Here is a 17,473-nt window from a genome sequence, read left to right on the forward strand (position 1 = left end):
TTTTTCCAGAAGCAGGGAGGAAGGAGATATTTCCTTCCACCTCCAAACAGAGAGTTCCCTTGGTAGCCACCTCTCAATTTAGTCCTTAAAAATGATATTGATTTTGTCTGTGTGCCAGGTTTCTTGCCAGTTATCACTTCAGATACTGATGTCCCTTGGTAGAGAACACGCAGTAATGTCAGGAACAGGAAGAGGCAAAGGTAACAACAAAGGCATCCTGAAGTGAGGGGTTCCTTTGATAAGACAAGCTAAATACCTAAAACAAAAATCTAATATCTCTTCTCTTTATTTTTAACAAGTCCCTTGGTAAATAATGGGGAAGCTTAAGAGAGAAATCTCCAAATGTCAGCTTGTCTGAAATATCCTGAACAGTTCCTTACTTTTTAAAAATAAAAAAGTCCCTGTAGGGTAAATAAGAGAAAGCTCTCCTTCACCAGCAGTTTGCCCCCCAGCAAGTCAAGAGCCAACCCGTGTAAAGCTGGGCATATCTTACAGAGCATGTGTGTTAACATAACCCTTTCTTGGCAGTGCTGCAATCAGCCATCAGTGAAGGAAGGGTGATCCCTAGATACTGAGACTGGATTCTGTAGCTGTAAGCCCCGCACTTGCTTTCAAATATGCAGGCTCTTCACTTTGTCCTTCATAAAGTTGGCTGTGGTGTGATCACTTTAGAGAGAGAGACCATAAAGAAAGGACTGCAAGAAAAGTCTACGTTCATAGAGGGTGTAAAGATGGTAAAATATTACATTGGTAGCTCCCACAATGAAGAAACACACAAGAAGATATCCAATTCTTTGAAAACTCATCCTGCAACCATTCTCAAAGCTAAATGAGTCCATATAAAAGAGCAGCAAAAATGGCAGTGATCAATTCCTTTGTAGCATACTCAGACCAGCCTTTTCAGTGGCATTGGTCACAAAGCAGCACAAAGGTCCATCCTGTCCCTTCATCTGATTCCAAGCACTGCTGCAGCAGCCAGACATCATGGTGCCTCAGCTAGAGCCTAGTATAGTAGAACAACGGGTGCTCTTTTGTCATGTGTCGCTTCCACTGTGTTTTGACCCAACAGAAGCAGGCCTAACTCAGTTCTATGTATATCAGTTCACACATATGCAAAGTCCAGTTTTCTACGAAAATGAATTTAGTCTCCTACGGCTATTAACATTTTAAATAAGGCTCATTTCCCCAAGTATAGCCATCACCTGTGTTGATTAAATTTGCGCTCTTAAGTCATTTGAAATATTTAGCCCTACTGTCTGTAAACCTGGCAATACTAACGTGTATTTCACCAGGAGAATCAATAGAAGAAAGTTTGCAGACTTCTTATGCTAAGTTCCCTGATATTTGCTACTAGGAATTTAAAGAAAATGTCTTTGTATAAATCTGCATTTGCACCTGAATCCAAAGTACAAGGATTAAGGCCACAATCCAGACATTTAGTCCCTTTGTGGATGTTCTGATGGTTATACATCCCTACAAAATGATATAATATTAAATACTCTATTTGCTAAGGGCAGTCAGCAGTAACAACTCACTTTGAAGTGACCAGTTTGGAAGCAAGCTTTCAAACTTAATGTGTCTTGTTCTTTATTGAAGTGATGAAGCTGATGTTAGTCATTGACTAAATCCTGTTTGAAGTTCTGTGCTGGTTTAAGGCATTGACCAACTGTTAAATAGATGTGACTCTTTCCTCTTTCACTGTACATGACCTTACATTCATGAATATTAGCCTGGATTCCTCTGAAATTTTTCCACAATCATGGACAGCATCGTGTCCTACGCTGAGCATTCTCTTTGCTTCAGTAGAGACAGTCCAAATACTGTATTCATGTAGTATACTGATGTTGAATGAATACTAGTCTTCACATTGGAGTTGTTTTTGTTTCTAAAAGCGAAGTAGTCCCCCAGCTAGTAAACACCTAAATGCAGGCTGAAATGTCTTTGTGATTTTTTTGCTTGTATGGTTGTTTTTTTTTCCCCTCTCTCTCTTCAGATGGCTTTAGTAAGGCTGCTCTTGTTTTGCTTCTTGAGCTTCCCCTGTTGTACAGGGTCCTCAGTGATTACATACAGCGTATGTGCCTGCTTAAACTGTTTCCAGACACTCTGAATTTCAAATTTGAATCTTTTATGAGAAACACTACAATAAAACCCTATGAAATTAAAATATAGACAGATACATATGCTAAAGTAATCTATGTAGTTTTTCCTGAATGTTATCTTTCAGCTTCTGTGTTGTCAGTCAAGCGCAAGCTGATACCTTGTGCTAGATGTAACAACATTTCTGTCACTTACACTGGCAAGTTAAAAGAATACAAGGACTGCTCCGAAAGTAGTGCCTTCCATTTCTTGATGTTAGCCCATGATGTCAGAGGCAGGTGTTGGTGGGATGGCAGTAGAGGTTGAACCTTCCCACCACTATCCCATTACGTTTTGTTGTCATGTGACAGATGGCAGCAGAGGGGCAGTCTGACAGAGCGACTTGGAAGGGTGTACGGAGCAGAAGTGTTTACTGAAGTCGAGGAAGACCAAACAGTCGGTGTGAGCACAGCGAGGTGATGGATGGAGTGTTTCAGCAGTGTTATGTCTCTCCGATATATTGCTAATGATATGGATCTTCTGTTCTCAGCTGCAGGGCTTGTGGTGATTGAGCACCTGGTAAAGGGGTGTGGCTGGCTAGGGAGTGCAAGCAAATCGTTTGCACCTGTGCTCCCCAAGTGACTAGAAAGGGTGGGCCCAGGGTGCAATCACTCTGGGTTCATACAAGGGCTGGCCACTGAAAGGAGAATATCACTTGGAGCTAGGCTGCTTCTTGAGGAGGAGTGCTGCGTAGCTACAGATTCCCTTCACCAGTTGGGTGAGTTCTTCTCTTCTTTCTGTACATGGCTACTGGCCTACCTGCGTATTCTTTACCTGTGTATTGCCAAGAACCATTCTTACGGGAGGAAAGAAAATGGTAGAGAAGCTCCATATTTGCAGTTGAAATGAGTAATTTTTATCACCTGTATTGTGTTTATCCAATCGTCTTCTGTGTTTTGTTTCATTTGTTTTGTTTCGTTGTTATTTTTAATAGAAAGCTTGAACAGATGAGGTTACCGTGCTTCTGTTTGTTTAACCTAATAATCAAAGGTGTTTAGTGTTTTATGTATGACAAGTGAGGACTGTAATCATAGGTTGTTATTTTTTCCTTCTCTTTTTTCAGACTAATATTCTAAATCAGTATTATCAGCTCTCACTCTGGAATCACTGGATTCTACAGCACATTTCTTCAGCCATTTCAAAAGCTTAATATCATGTATTTATTATTAAGAGAAAAAGAATGCACAGCTCTCCCATGCTCCCAAATGCTGAATGATGCATCCAGATTGTACTCTCTGAATCTGTGCATTAGAGAAATTATAGTGCATCGAGTTTCAGAGTTTGTGCTTGAGGATGAGCCATTGTTGACCCAATAATACACAAATTGAATTTTAATGAAGAGTTTAATTTTTTTTTTTTTTTAATTCAAGAAACACTATCAGAAGAAATGGCAGCACAAGCAATACTTTTTACAATTAGATCCATAATTAAGGATAATTAAGTTAAGGACTTAAACACATTTGAAAATAAGAACTAATGCACGGATTCACTATTTATTGTATTAAATAAAAAAACAAACAAACAAATAAATGGCATATGGGAGGTGAAGCATCACTGATAGATGAGTTCAGGAGCTATCCTTCCACATGCTCTGTGGCCAAGAGGACGCTTTGTACAATTCCTTTTACGATGCCAAAAGAGATATGGGCTGTTTTTACTAAGTCTTCTGAGCCTGTGATTCGTGAGATTGAGTTTGTAGTAAACTTCTAAATTGCTACAATGATTACTTGACTTGTTGAACTCAAAGTACGCGGTAGTTGCGAGGGGAGGACATGGTCTCTCTGTTGTACTGTGCAAGGACTCAGCTTTAATACACCACCTTGTAAGAGATGCTTACTGAAACATGAGCTGCTTTATTTATTGGTCTTCTCAGTGATGTCTTTTGCTGTGCACACCTGTTGTGATTTTTCAGAAGGGGTTTAGTTTAGACTGTTCTAGCTGCATGGTTGCACTCTGTGCTCTTGAACATATACTTCTCTTTTTACTGTTTGAATGCTGAACTTTTTTTCCTTCCTACAATAAAGTAGTAGGTCAAGTCTTTGTTATGTATTATCTTCTGTACAACTGCTTAAAAGTATTCATGAAGCTTAATATCTCTCTTATTTTGAAGTTTCACAACTGAACATCTGTATGATCCCTTTCTCACCCCCTACTGATGTAGTGAAAACTAGTGGTATGTGAGAAAAGAAAGTTTGAAAGCATCTGGAGGAAATGTCACTTAAAGTTTTGGAAGTGCTGTTCCCTAATAATAGATTTACTTCTCTTTGGAGAGTGGGTGGACAAAGTTCTTTTTCGTGGCAGTCTCTTAGGTGAGCTCCATAGCATCTCTTGTTTTATGCTCTGCATAAGTCTTTAAGCATGCAGTGCTACAACAAACAATTCACTTGTTTTTTGCATCACGTGTGATGTTCCATCTGCGTGGTTTGCCCTTTGAGTCTTCTGGCTTTGGCTTTAAAGTGGAGATACAAACTTCAGTTGAAATCTTCAAATCCCAAGAGTGAGAAAAGTCTGTGATTGACATCTCAGTGTATATTCTGTAGGGAATACATACCTACTATGGAGATCTGCTCACTTCGACAGTATACCAATCAACTCAACACTTGCTCTCACTTTGTCTATTCCAACATTACTGTTTTATGTCCTGTTCCATTCTGCTAAAAGCAGATTATTCTTCAGTGAGAACAGTTTCAATTTATTCTTTTCCAGATGTTAGTTCTTCTGTCTCATCTCTTCTTTGTTTGTGGCACCTGCAAGTCAGAGAAACTTAGCGATTTTTAAATTACAGTGCTTTTTGTTCTGCAGCCACTACAACATAAGAGGGCTGAACTCTTTGAATCTCACAGGAACATTATGTTCTTGTAGGGCAGAATTTTCTGTCTTAGTCTTGTTAGAAAGGGAAAGGTGTTACTGCATCTTTTAAATGAAGAAGTGACGTGTCAGCAGGTTTAGTTTAATTCCCTGTTGGTTTGATAGCAGTGGAATGATCCACTCTTGCAATTGCCATCAGCAAATCCACGAAGCTGCTAATTAGGAGCAGATTTACAGGTGGGGTAATTTCTTTAATTAAACAAAGTATAGCTGGGAAAAAAAAAGCAGATAAGCTCTTGGGCATGTAAGTAGTTCTTCAGTTCTGAAACAGAAGCAGTAAACTTCAAAGCAAAATTCAGGTTGGAAGAAACTGCTCTGACTTAATTAGGGAGTGACCTATAAAATACTTTTCAAAGTCTGGCAATTTGGATTCATAACTTGGTAGATGACAAAAACATAGATTCACTGGAAATTTTGTTTTACTGGTCTATTACTGCAAGTCCCAATCCCATGCCCACTCCCATCAACTCTTAAGGTCACCTTTGTCCACAAGGTATAAATTACATCTAGTTCTATCCCCTGGAAGGCAATGACCTCTTACTTCTCCTCCCTGATGAGTCTCTTTGACTCTCCAAGCACACCTTCCTCTTCTCCTAGATAGTTTAATACATATTTAATGAAATTCAGAGTAATTGATCTCAATGTCTTAATTTCATTTCACTTTTTAATTTTTTCTTTTGTTTCAGATCTTAACAACTACTTGCATGTCAGAAATCATGCTTTTTTCATTCCTGTTGGTCTAATAAAAATATTGTCTCTATCTATAAAAGATTGGACTGTATTTTTAGACCTCTTATCTGTAGTGACTTCCAAGGCTTACTCCCCTCCACTTCCTTGTAACACATGTATGATGGTACTCTTCATTTTCATTTTTTAGTATTGAATTATTTTGTGCTCCTTTTTCTTTTATTTGGTAGAGTGGTGCTCAGTCATAAACATTACTGTACGCATTAAATGTTCCTGAGTTTTAATATCAACAAGTATTGGATGAAACAGCTGTTTAACTTTTCTAAAACAGAAATCAAAACGCATTTAAAGGGTAAAATAGATGTTTCAGTTTTATGATATTACTGCATATAGCTGTAAATAATGTACTATAAATCGAAGATTTCTTATTTGTGATATTCAATTTTTCTATCACAATGTGATGGAAAAAGGACCATAATCATGATCATTATGATGAGATGTCTGATAGCCTTGTGCATCTGCAAGTGGCTTTGACAATCCTGAAATCTTGAAATATATATATATTATATTATATATATAAATAAAGTATATAATATATATATATTGTGTGTGTGTGTATGTATGTATTACATGTATATAGTGTGTGTGTGTATATATATATATATAACACTTTTTTTTTTTTTTTTTAATTCAACTGTTCTGATGTGAGGGTGTTGAGGTATATCAGCATATAGAGCTCTGGATTTGAGTGACTCAAATTGCCTCTACTATTGCAGAAGCAATAGCAAGGGAAAACCTGTCCCGACACTGTCTCCTGTGGAAAGCTATACTCATTTGAAATTAAATCAGTTATATTTAACTCTTATTTCTAATAGGAACGGGGTCAAATGTGTCTGCTATGTTATGAACATGAAAACTTTCCAGATTAAAGAACAAGACCACGTTACCACATTATAAAAGCTGTAAGAAACATAAGGCATTTGATTTTAACGGCTTTTTTATGCCCGAAAATCTCAATTTCAAGATAACTAAAACTGTTTTCCTCAACTGTTTACTGCCAATAGCTGGAAAACAATACTTTGGATTTAGAGTACAGTTTCTTGACAGTGTTATTAACTAACTTGCAGAGAACTGCTCCATTAAACTATTTAGAATTAGACTCTAATACATTCACTCCAAGTGCAGTTGGTTTCATTTTTCAGTGTTAGTCGCATAAATGATCCAATGCCTACACTTGGAGTGAATAAAATTTACCACCAAATCATGAGATGTTATGTATCAGGCTACAATTTCTTCTTGTAAAAGAATCTGATGTTTTCTCAGATTACTTGGTTCTGGCTCGTGCCTCCTCTATCAAAATTATTGTTGCATAGTCAAAGTCAATCAACTAAATTTAGTGCTGTTTTGGGAAACAGGTGTATGGAAGAGTCCTGTGTCTGTCAGATGGAGTGGCAAGTCACTCCTCAAGTGTTCTCATAACTAACCCTTGATAATAGTAAGGGCAAAAAATGTATTACTAAATACTTGAAGCATCTATATATATTTTTAATTTCTTACTGGCATTAGGCAGGTTAGATATGAAAATAATTTAAAAATAATTTGATATGACCTTCAGTCTTTCAATTAAATTATGACCTGCAATATGCTACAAAATAGAAAAAAGTAGAGGAGTGTGCATAAGTGTATGTATTCACCTGTGAAGGAACAAGCTTACTTGTTAATATCAGAGCAAGCTTTTTAGCCAACTATTTCTGTAGATTACTTTGTAAAATGAGAAAATGTTTGGCAGCCGCAAAAAATTAAAGTTGTAATAAATAATGAATCTAAAAAAATAGAGCTGGATGATCTTTTAGACCTCTGGCAGAACATACATAGTGTCCAGCAGTCTGCCTTGCTCTTTTCCCTCAAGCTCCCTGAAAGGTACTTTCTGACACAACACTCTCAACAAGGTAAAAAATTCTGTTAATAATGAATGTCTCATTACATTTCAAATACCTGGAGGAATATTTCTCTATAATTCTTTGTCAAAAGTAATAACTGTCCAGGAATCGGAAGCAGAGAAGAAAATAGCCTGTGGTACTGTGAACGTTTTGACGCTTGCTTGATTCTCTAATCATGATTCAGTGCCTAAGGTCTGCTATAAAAACACTTTTTTTTTTCTTCCCGATTCTTAAACTGAAAAAATCAATTGGTTTAAGGTTATTATGAAAATATTTGCTTATCCAAAACCTAAACACAATGATAATTTTGACGGAGGTACTTGACTTGCAAGGATTTTCTAAAAGGTTGCGTCTTGGGATTATAACCAGATACAGGAAATACAGAACAGACTGTTCTTCATATACTACTACTAAGGTGTAGCTTATTCCTTTAAAAGAAAGCATAAATAATTTCAAAAATATCACTTTAATGTATCACTACTGAGCCAAGGGTTTCTTCTGAAATAAGTCTGCAGCATCCCATACTTTCATTTATTACTATTTTTGAAGGCATCAGGGCGTGAGGTGCTGTTGATTGGATGTTGAATGAGCTATCTTTTTTGATATATTTTTTTCGCCCTACTTGTGACCCAAATTTCTTGTTAAGCTAGGCTGTTCTTTGAGTCATGTTTCTTACCAGTGGCGAGGCTAGATATCTCGTGGGTATTGGAGGCTTAACCTTTTATTCCTCTAAAATAAAATTATCCAGTGGATGTTCTTAAGGCAATTCAACATGTCATTTATTTGCTTGCACTTCTGCATATGCTTTGTACGCCACACTGTTTGTGAAAGCCAAACTATTGACTTCTGGAAACCTTCAGACTTCAACTTGCATGTATTATCAAAATACATGTTAAAATGCTTAAAGTTCCTCATGTAGTACAGAAAATGCCCTACTGGTTTGTGTGCAGAATGGGCATGTGATAAGCATGTGTGTACAAAATGGGGGCATTCCACTACCATTGCCCTTCTGCTGGGGACTGCCCATGGGGAGGCTTCCCAGCGCTCTTGTAAGCACTTCTTCATCTGTTCTTATTTCTCCATTTGTATGCATAAGCATTTTGTTGACACCTTTTCTCTCTATACACTTGCACGTATCTACTGAATTCTGTGGGATAAAAAGGCTCACGGAATACTAACTGCAGTATTATGACTTCTGAAGCAGCATCGTGACGTCCCTTTTTGCTATCATATGTTAATAGAAAATATGTAGGAGGGTCTTGAATATTGTATAATAATTTTCTCTTCAGTATTATCTAATTGATGAATTACACTTTCTTTCCTGCTATGAAAGAAAGAGTAAAATTTACGGACTTCATCACTGCTTCTCCCAAAATTGAGCATTTCTGTTAGACTCATTTCTGCTTCTCTTTGGTTGCCCATTTTTCAATATTTGACAGAGGTTTAGAAAAATTCCAAAATCAAGTTTCTGTGTGGAGGAGAAAGACCCTTGCTTATTAACCTGAAAGTTAATTGCTTTTCTTTGTAATAGTTTTATTCTTAATAAGCATCAAAAATGTCACATGGAGATTTGGAAACTGGGCTTTGTGACTTCTCAAAAATCTACATTTTAAACTCTGATTAAAAGAAAATAACTTTTTTTTGTGACTGGGTAATGCTGTTAATAGTCAACAAATCAATGAGGCGGGACTAACAATGGCAAACAAATAAGGTTTTTTTTTTTGTCTCTATCATCTGAGTACTGTGATGCTTCATGTATTTACAATTCAGCCAGTTTTGAAATTGGTAGGCTGGTGACGATATTGGTTTTGGGTATTTTTGTGCTAGTAGGTTAAGTAAATAACTGGAGAACAGAAATCATCAAGAGTTCATGGAAAACTAACTCTGGTGTTCAGAGGTAGTATTTTAAGTGTCATTTAATATTAATGGGAAATTTACTGCAGCAAATTTAATCAGAAGGTCAGTCAAAGCACAGAGTTAAGTAGAAAAAACAATCCAGATTTAGCCCTGCTTGTCTTGAATTATGAAAAAAATCAAAACAATTATATAGTACGTGGTCTAGCATGTTTGGAATGCTGACAACAGCTCTGTCCTTTGTTGAGTAACCACCTACTTATGAGGAAGTTTGAAAAAGTTTTTACTAGTTAACAGTGTCCAGTCTAAGAAATTAAAGTTTGGTTTCCTTCTCTTGCAGCCTGTTGCCCCTAGCCAGAAGCCTCTCTTTGTGGGCAGAGTGAATCTTGCTTCTTGTCATTCACCACAATGTGAGTATGCTTTTTTAATTTTTTGAACCTCAAGGTTTTTAGCAAGGTTTCTTTTGAAAGCCTTTAAGTACATCTCAGAGAACGCAGAACAAACATTGTATGTTTTCCTTCACTTGTAAGAAAGAATTAAACTTTAGGGTTCTTTTTAATCCAATGAATACGATATTATTCAAAATAATTAAACATTTTGCAGCCCACAGAGTGTTTGATCCCATTCTGCTCTAGTTCTGGTGAGTTGCATACTGAAAATAAGAGATGTACAATGCTTCTGGAAGTATGAGAATGCATTAAACTCGTGTAGGCCAGATAAAATTATCATGCAATGTATAAACTAGTGAAGAACTCAAAGCTATTTCTTCCCTTGAGGTGAAGGAGAAATTGAGTTTATTCAGGATACTTGAAAGCTTGTTGTTAGATTTGTTTTGAATCTGAAGGTATAAACAATTCTGGATTTAGATTGATGCATAAGCCAAACATTACGTATTTCTTGCAGTTCTCTATAAAACTTTGTCATTCTATGCTTTCTCACATAAATGTCTTACCAAATAAAACCCTGTTTACATCTTCTGAATGACGAGAGTAATTCAGAGAACAGGGATATTGTCTCATTGGGATTTGTACGACATTGGCATTCTAACTACCCAGGAGATCACAAGGAATGTGAGCTTGACCATTCTGTATGCATGGGAAGAGGTTTGAGTATTTATATATAATATATAATATATATATTTATATTTTATATATATGTATAAATATATATAAAATTCTATGAAGTTTTAATCCAGCTTTCCCTTTCTTTTCAGCATGTTCATTATTGTGAGAGATTTTTCTACCTGATGTTTGTTGTTACAGTGATACTGAAATAGTGTCAAAAAAAATCAACTGTTATATTTTAATAGACTGTAACTTATGTGCCTACGTCTAGGTTATACGTACTTAGTTTCATAAAATGTTTTTAATTATTTTTTTCATTAGTTTATGAAACCAGCACTTCAGTGAAGTCTTTTAGTATAATTTCATAGTTCCCTGTTAGGATGGACTTCGACTTGATTGCTTTGCGCATTGTCAGAAAAAATAGACTGATAGGTCTGAGACAGGAGGAAGTTTTCTCATCTCAAATATCGCTTCAGTAAGGACACTCCTTAGTCTGAAATAGTAATTTTACTGTCTTCTTTTTAGGAAATATTAAGATTATATTTTATTCCATAAAAAGTATTTGTTGCACTAATACATTATCAGGATGCGTGAACAGTTTTAGAATGTGAAAAAGTGCATTATTCTCTATGGGAGCCAAATATATACTTCAGCAAAGGTGGATGTCTGCCCATTCAGATATTCTGCAAGATATATATTATTTGCATTGCTCCTCTGGCAGAGTGAAAAATGTTTAATATAAGTTTTTCAAGGCATGGAAACAGCTTGGAATCCATCTTCCTGTGAATATATGTTTGAAGGGAGCATTTAATAAAAGTGAAAATCTAGATTTCTTCTGAAAGCCTTTCTACATTTTCTTACCAGTGAAAATGAAACTTTAAAGTTATAACCCATCTTTCACAATTGGCTATCAGTAATCAGGCAATCTGGGGAAAAAGAGATATCCAAAGTCTCTTTTCAAGGATTCTTTTGAAGGGACTACTGAACTTATGTTTGGGGTACGCAGTATTTTCCTTGATACCATCTTTTGCAGGTAGGGTTTTCATTCTCAGCACTTAATTTCACCTTCATTGTTCCTAAGTATGGTACTACGGTAATCAGGGGCAGCTCACTGAAATTGGTCTTTTATAATAATTTCACGGTGTGAAAATTTCATTTTGTTCTGATTTAAGATGACTTTCTTTACCAATGTAATATTAATTATTTGGGGGTTGTTTTTAATGGCTCTTGCAGATAATTGAATTCGTATGAGAGGGAAAACTTTATGCTTCATTATGGATATATGCATTAGCTATTCACAGCAAAATGTCAATCAAAAATTTTTTAAGTGAGAAACAAGCAATATTAAGATGTGTCATATGCATTAAACTCTTAGATTTTTACAGTGCTCAAATTACAGAAATTGTCATTGCTAATTTACTGTTATTTAAGAGTATGTGCAGATACTTGACTAATGGAAGTCATAAAATGAATTCTGTCTCTTTACTGCTTTAAATTGTAACATCTAAGCTTAATCTTCTACAGTCAATGAAAGATTAATTTTTTGGTCTTTATTTGCATTAATCTACTTTAATTTTCATACTATGCATACTTATATGTATTCCACAAATACATGTTTCCACATTTCCAACTGGTTCTGGCCTCATGAGTGAATGTAAAGATGAAGCATAATTAAAAGACCTAAACAAGGTCTCATTTTCTCAAAGATCTTCTCATCTTTAATTATAAAATGGCCTGCCATCTCATTCATATTATAAGAAGCATTGACCAGCATCACAACTGTGAACTACAAAGGCACTGATTTAATCTTTTAAGAGGTATCTGAGGAATTAATTTGTTTCTAACCCCATAAGTCTGTTCTATATTTGCAAATTTTGAGTATTTTGTCATACCATCAAACGGTGTTTGAACATTTATTAAATTATATCTAATGCGGTGGCTTTGAAATCAACAAGAGTTATGTCTTTGTATTCACTGGGTCTAGAATAGCATATAATGTGCTAGAAGTTTGTTTTTGGAAAAAAAACAAAACAAAACAAAAAAAAAAAAAAAACCCAGTGAGGCCAAACACATACTTTAAGCTCTTGTGAGTTTGTTTCATGGGGTAGTATTTAGTGGATGTTTTCCTTGTTCCTGTACTTTCATAAATCAGGGAATACAAAATCGTTTTGTCTATTACTGTCATGCCAAACTGTGAAGAGACCATGCCTTTCCCAAGTTTCTCACACCTCGTTCTACTCACAGTTTCTCAGAACTCTGCATGTTGGTTGTTACAGAAGGTACTTGGAATGTCATCATCACGTTGCATCTGCTTATAATTGTATTGTGAAGGCCAGGTCCTGCGGTGTCTACCAGAGATAGCATTGATAGAAATTATAGTGTAGGCAAGATTTGACCCTGAGAGCATTTGAAAGAAGTGCTGATGGAATCACAAGAGATTTCACTAAGTAGAAAATCCTGCATCTTATTTCTAACACTGTTTAAATGCTCACAGTTGTGACTGTTAATAACATCTTCCTAGCATGGCTACTTAGTGAGGTTGGGTACAGGAATCTGCTTCTGGTCTTACAGTAAGTCCAAACATGTTGCATAGTAACAAGTTTTCATATCTGCAAATCAAAAACAATTTCTACAATTATTATTTTGCTGAAGAAATCAGTCTTAAATATAGATGCTTTTTTCCGTATGTCTCAACAAAGAATAAAAATGTAATTGGTCACAAGGTCTGAGAGGTCTCTGGTAGAAATGTGGAGTAAAAGTGAGATACAGACAGTATTAAATCAACTAAAAATTAGCAGGCAACCCAGACTTAGTGCCTGTCCATTTATTATGATATGCATTTACTAACAGAGGAGCAGATTGGCTCTTGGGATTTCCATCCCTGGGAAAAGTAGGTGCTTTGAAGTGTGTTTCCTCTGAGCTCAATATGGGAATTTCAAAATAACAAAAGCTCAGCAGTAATTGTAGCACCTTTTATTTGAAAAATAAAAACAAAATAACTGAATCTGCTTTGAAATGTTCTACTTAAATGCCTTTATGCCAGCAGTTTAATGTTTTATCACTCCAAATTGCATAATAATTTCATTTTAAATAATATTTACTATTTTATGTAGTTCAAAAAATAAAGCTGTGTTGATAGTCACAAGGACAGAGAATGAAGAACTTTTCCATAGACTTGTCAGACACGTGCATTCAGCAGGATGGCTGTGCATCTGTTCCCTTGCATTTCCATGCCAGGAGCTTACAGGGTGGTTCTGCACCTTCCCTCTCACAGTGACCTCTGCTGCAGATATGGTTGCTAAACTTCTTTGGTACTACAGGCAATGCTGTCTGCTGGAACCTTAAAAAAGTCTATTATCATCATACAAAAATGATAAAGCATTTCCCTGGTAAAGCATCCAGGGAAAATAGCTAACTCTTCTCCTTATGGAAGTGCAGAGAGGATTTATAAAATTAAGGGGTGGCACTGGGAACTCTTAACCCCAAAAGATGTTTTGAAGTGTGAGTCTTGGAGTTCTGGGGTGCTTTCACTTAAGAATGCAGTGGCCACTGCTTATACTGCATTTAAACTAGCATTTGTTCTGTAATCCAAAGAAAATAAAGTTTTATTGAAATTAGTGGTAAAGGGTACCATGTATCAAGACAGGATTTTACCCATTTTGTTGAAATAAAATTAGCTTAAATTACTTAGCACCTTTAGTTTTACATTCAGTTGTGCAACTGACAGTTGCTGGTAATTAATCCAAGGGTGGTTTTTAGATGAAATATTGTGTGAAATGGTATTTTATGCAGAGGAGGTTGAAACAGGTCAAATTGCTTCACTTAGTCTTGTTTTCATCGTGCATTTCTACGACTAGTGCATATTGACAGACTTAATTGCAATTGCTTCAAAAGCTAGAGGCTACTTATTTTGCCGAAGACTTTTCATACAAACATGACATTAATAATGTGTATTTTAATTAAGTTGCAGATAGCTTTTTAGCAGGCTATTTGCTGAAACTTGACAAGAAGAAAACAATATTAGTTGAGCTGATGGGAACAGAATTTGTGAAAAGAATGAAGTGTTTACCACTGTGTTTTATTTAATGCGAGTAATAATACACGAGGAACATTTCAGGCTTTGATAATAGCAGCGTGTCAATGAAACATGTGGATTAAGCCTTCCAAAAGGAGAACGTACAGCCTTGGTTCTCAATTCCTTTGGGCTGCTGAAGATAATGAGTGACAGATTTCTTCTTCTTATGTCTAAAGTGGCTCTTCAGACTGGTTTGGGACAGTCGCTAGCCATGTTTTATCTTCCTGTGAAGCACTGAGCAGTTGAAGTAATCTTGATGTAATAAATAATTCCTTTCATTTCCTAATTACACCCAGATTCTGATTGCTCATAATGAACAAGCTGTGTGTTAGTACCAGCTCAACGCTGCCCTGTCTACCACAAGAGGATGGCTCTGCTGGTTTATTTTCTCTGTAGTAAAGCACAGGATGTTTGCAATGCTGTAGATCATTCTGCTCTCTTTGTGGCAGACTGCGTTTCTGGGTTTTGGCCTTCCAAGAGAATTCTAAGTTGATTATCTGTGTTGGAAATGTTTTAAGGAGACATATGGACCTTTCTGGTCTGAAAATCTATTGTAAGATTGCCAGTTTGCAGTTCATCTCCCCAGGGACAGGTGGTAGTTTTAGCACACAATGTGAAGGCTTAATAAATGGTTCCAGAACTAATCACTTTTCACTTGAGATAGAAGGGGGAAAAAGCACCACCTAAACACCTCTGTTCCTTTGTGGTATCCTTCAGGCATTGGATTGGTGTCCTGCCAGGATCTGAAGCTCTTCCACTTAATTGTTTCTCCTTCAAATCATGACCTACTAGGTCTGATCAGGTTCCCCGATCTTAGTCACTCTGTTGAAAAAGGCAACAGAAAATAAATATCCTCTGCACTTAGAAATCATTGCAGGTAATCTACAAAGATCTACAAAGCTTTTTTTTTTTTTTTTTTTTTTAACCCTGCTTTAGGGTTTGGACATTACAAAATACGTAATGCTGTGGGAGTCCACCAATAGCCTTTCTTATTTGAGGTGATTGCAAAAGTGTTGCGTGTTTTTGTTGGTGTGTTTCTGGTTGTTGTTGTTCTTTTTCCCCTCCTTATAAATGTATGGGAGATAAAGATACAGATGGAGGAGGGGAGGAAAGGGTGGGAGTAATGTTTTCTTTCTGATGACGTGAAAAGCTGTGAAGAAAGAATGGATGGATTTGGATGTCTGTGTTTTTTAAAACGACAATCTGTTAAAGACAGATTTAAGTAATAAAGAGTAAGCTTTTAATTAAATACAGCAGAGATTTGTGTATTCACTTGTTCATGAAGCTTTTCCTCTCTTTTCTCGTCTCTTTCTGTAGTAGTTGTACGTGTTACGAAAGTTTAACCACAAAGAAGGAAAAATAGGCCTAAGACATAAACTAATGTGCCTCTTTTTTCTTCCTCTCTGTTTGGTGGAGTAATTAACATAATGAATCAATAATGGCTGTATTTTTATACTGTAATGTGGTGAAATCGATAATGCTTTATGGCGGAATAATGGATCTTCTCATGGCTTTGGTATGGAAGGTCTAATAATAAAATACAGAAGATAAACTTCTAATTTTTATTTTTTTAGATATAAGGGGTAATTTGTTTCCATCAGAAGATAATATTATCTATCCTTCAAGGATGAGTGGATATAATTGCCCATCATGTAAATCTCTTGACAAGTAGTGCCCTTAGGCAGCATGACACTAATAATTGTTCAATTACAGACTTTTAAGTTTTCAAATGACCAGAATCATTATTGTACACCTCGTTAATAGAAATAAAGGCATAGTTTCAACACAGGAAAAATATTATTCTTGAGAAAATGAGCTCATCTTTACAATTAAGGTCTTTTTTAATTACCTGTAATGTTTTTAATAACCATGATTGAATCCCCTCAACAATAATTGCTCTGTTTACTAAAAAAGAATTCTATATTAGGATATTCAAATTTCTAATAATATACTAAGACTATATTTTCCTTTTTAAAAATTGTGATCGTTCTACCTATGTAGCTTCACTGTATTTTAAATGTTTCAAGGAGATCAAATTTATTCTGTAAGCCAATGTAAGCATCAGATAACTAAAGATTACACTATTAATTTCCGGACTTCATTTTAAAATGCTTTCAGTTCTGAAATTTAAAGACAGTGAAATTTGGCTGAAATTGATGATCCAGTAACTCCTTCAGATTAGGACAGGTCTTGGATGATGAATTATTAAAGATGAAACAGAAAATAACAGCTATACCTTACAGTGTTATTTTTCTGTTTTCCTTCCACTTACAGTATAAGTGGTGGGGAGGGAGCTTAGAAGAGCTCTCTTGCTCTGACTGTCTACTTGCAGAAGCCAAGATGTTCTCTGCTGTAAAAGCTGCCCAACACAGACATAAATATTTCTCTCCTTGTCTATGCCAATCACCATCAATGTCCTTCATTTATTTCTACTGTATTATTATGAATTATAAGGTATTATTTTGTTTAGGTGATGTTAAATATATATTATCAAATGAAAAAATTGTCCTACCCCCAGATATTGTAGTCTGATGATTTGATCTGGAAACATCATTGCTGGTCCTACTGTGTACCTCTTGTGTTTTTCCATGTATTTCAGTAATGTGAATTTCAGCAATATGTAAACCCAAGGCAAAATAACAGGTTTTCATAGGAATAGAGTGATTGTGTGTGTAGTTGTTTTTTTTTTTTTCTCCCTCATTATTGCTACTTATCTAGATCAATCTGTGAGAAGGTCAAAGAATTTTCTTACTACTCTTTGTTATCAATGTAATTAAAAACAAAGTATGATTTCTGAATGATCTGATGTGGGCAGTTGGAAGCAGGATCGATTAAGGTTTTTCTTACTA

The 17,473-nt window shown here is 35.8% G+C and overlaps 1 long non-coding RNA gene across 2 annotated transcripts in view; it reads left to right on the plus strand.

Annotated features, from left to right (window-relative positions):
- Positions 1-2,681: 2,681 nt before the first annotated feature.
- LOC104912205 overlaps positions 2,682-17,473 on the plus strand; it is a 156,620-nt gene continuing 141,828 nt past the window's right edge. Inside the window, exons 1-2 of one of the 2 annotated variants that reach the window (XR_002117748.1) lie at positions 2,682-2,854; positions 9,826-9,895. This is a non-coding gene — a long non-coding RNA (uncharacterized LOC104912205). The remainder of the gene's footprint in view (positions 2,855-9,825; positions 9,896-17,473) is intronic. The other variant, XR_004160669.1, reaches the window with a different exon arrangement.

The sequence above is a fragment of the Meleagris gallopavo genome, chromosome 9, assembly GCF_000146605.3.
Source record: "Meleagris gallopavo isolate NT-WF06-2002-E0010 breed Aviagen turkey brand Nicholas breeding stock chromosome 9, Turkey_5.1, whole genome shotgun sequence".
Classification (NCBI taxonomy): domain Eukaryota; kingdom Metazoa; phylum Chordata; class Aves; order Galliformes; family Phasianidae; genus Meleagris; species Meleagris gallopavo.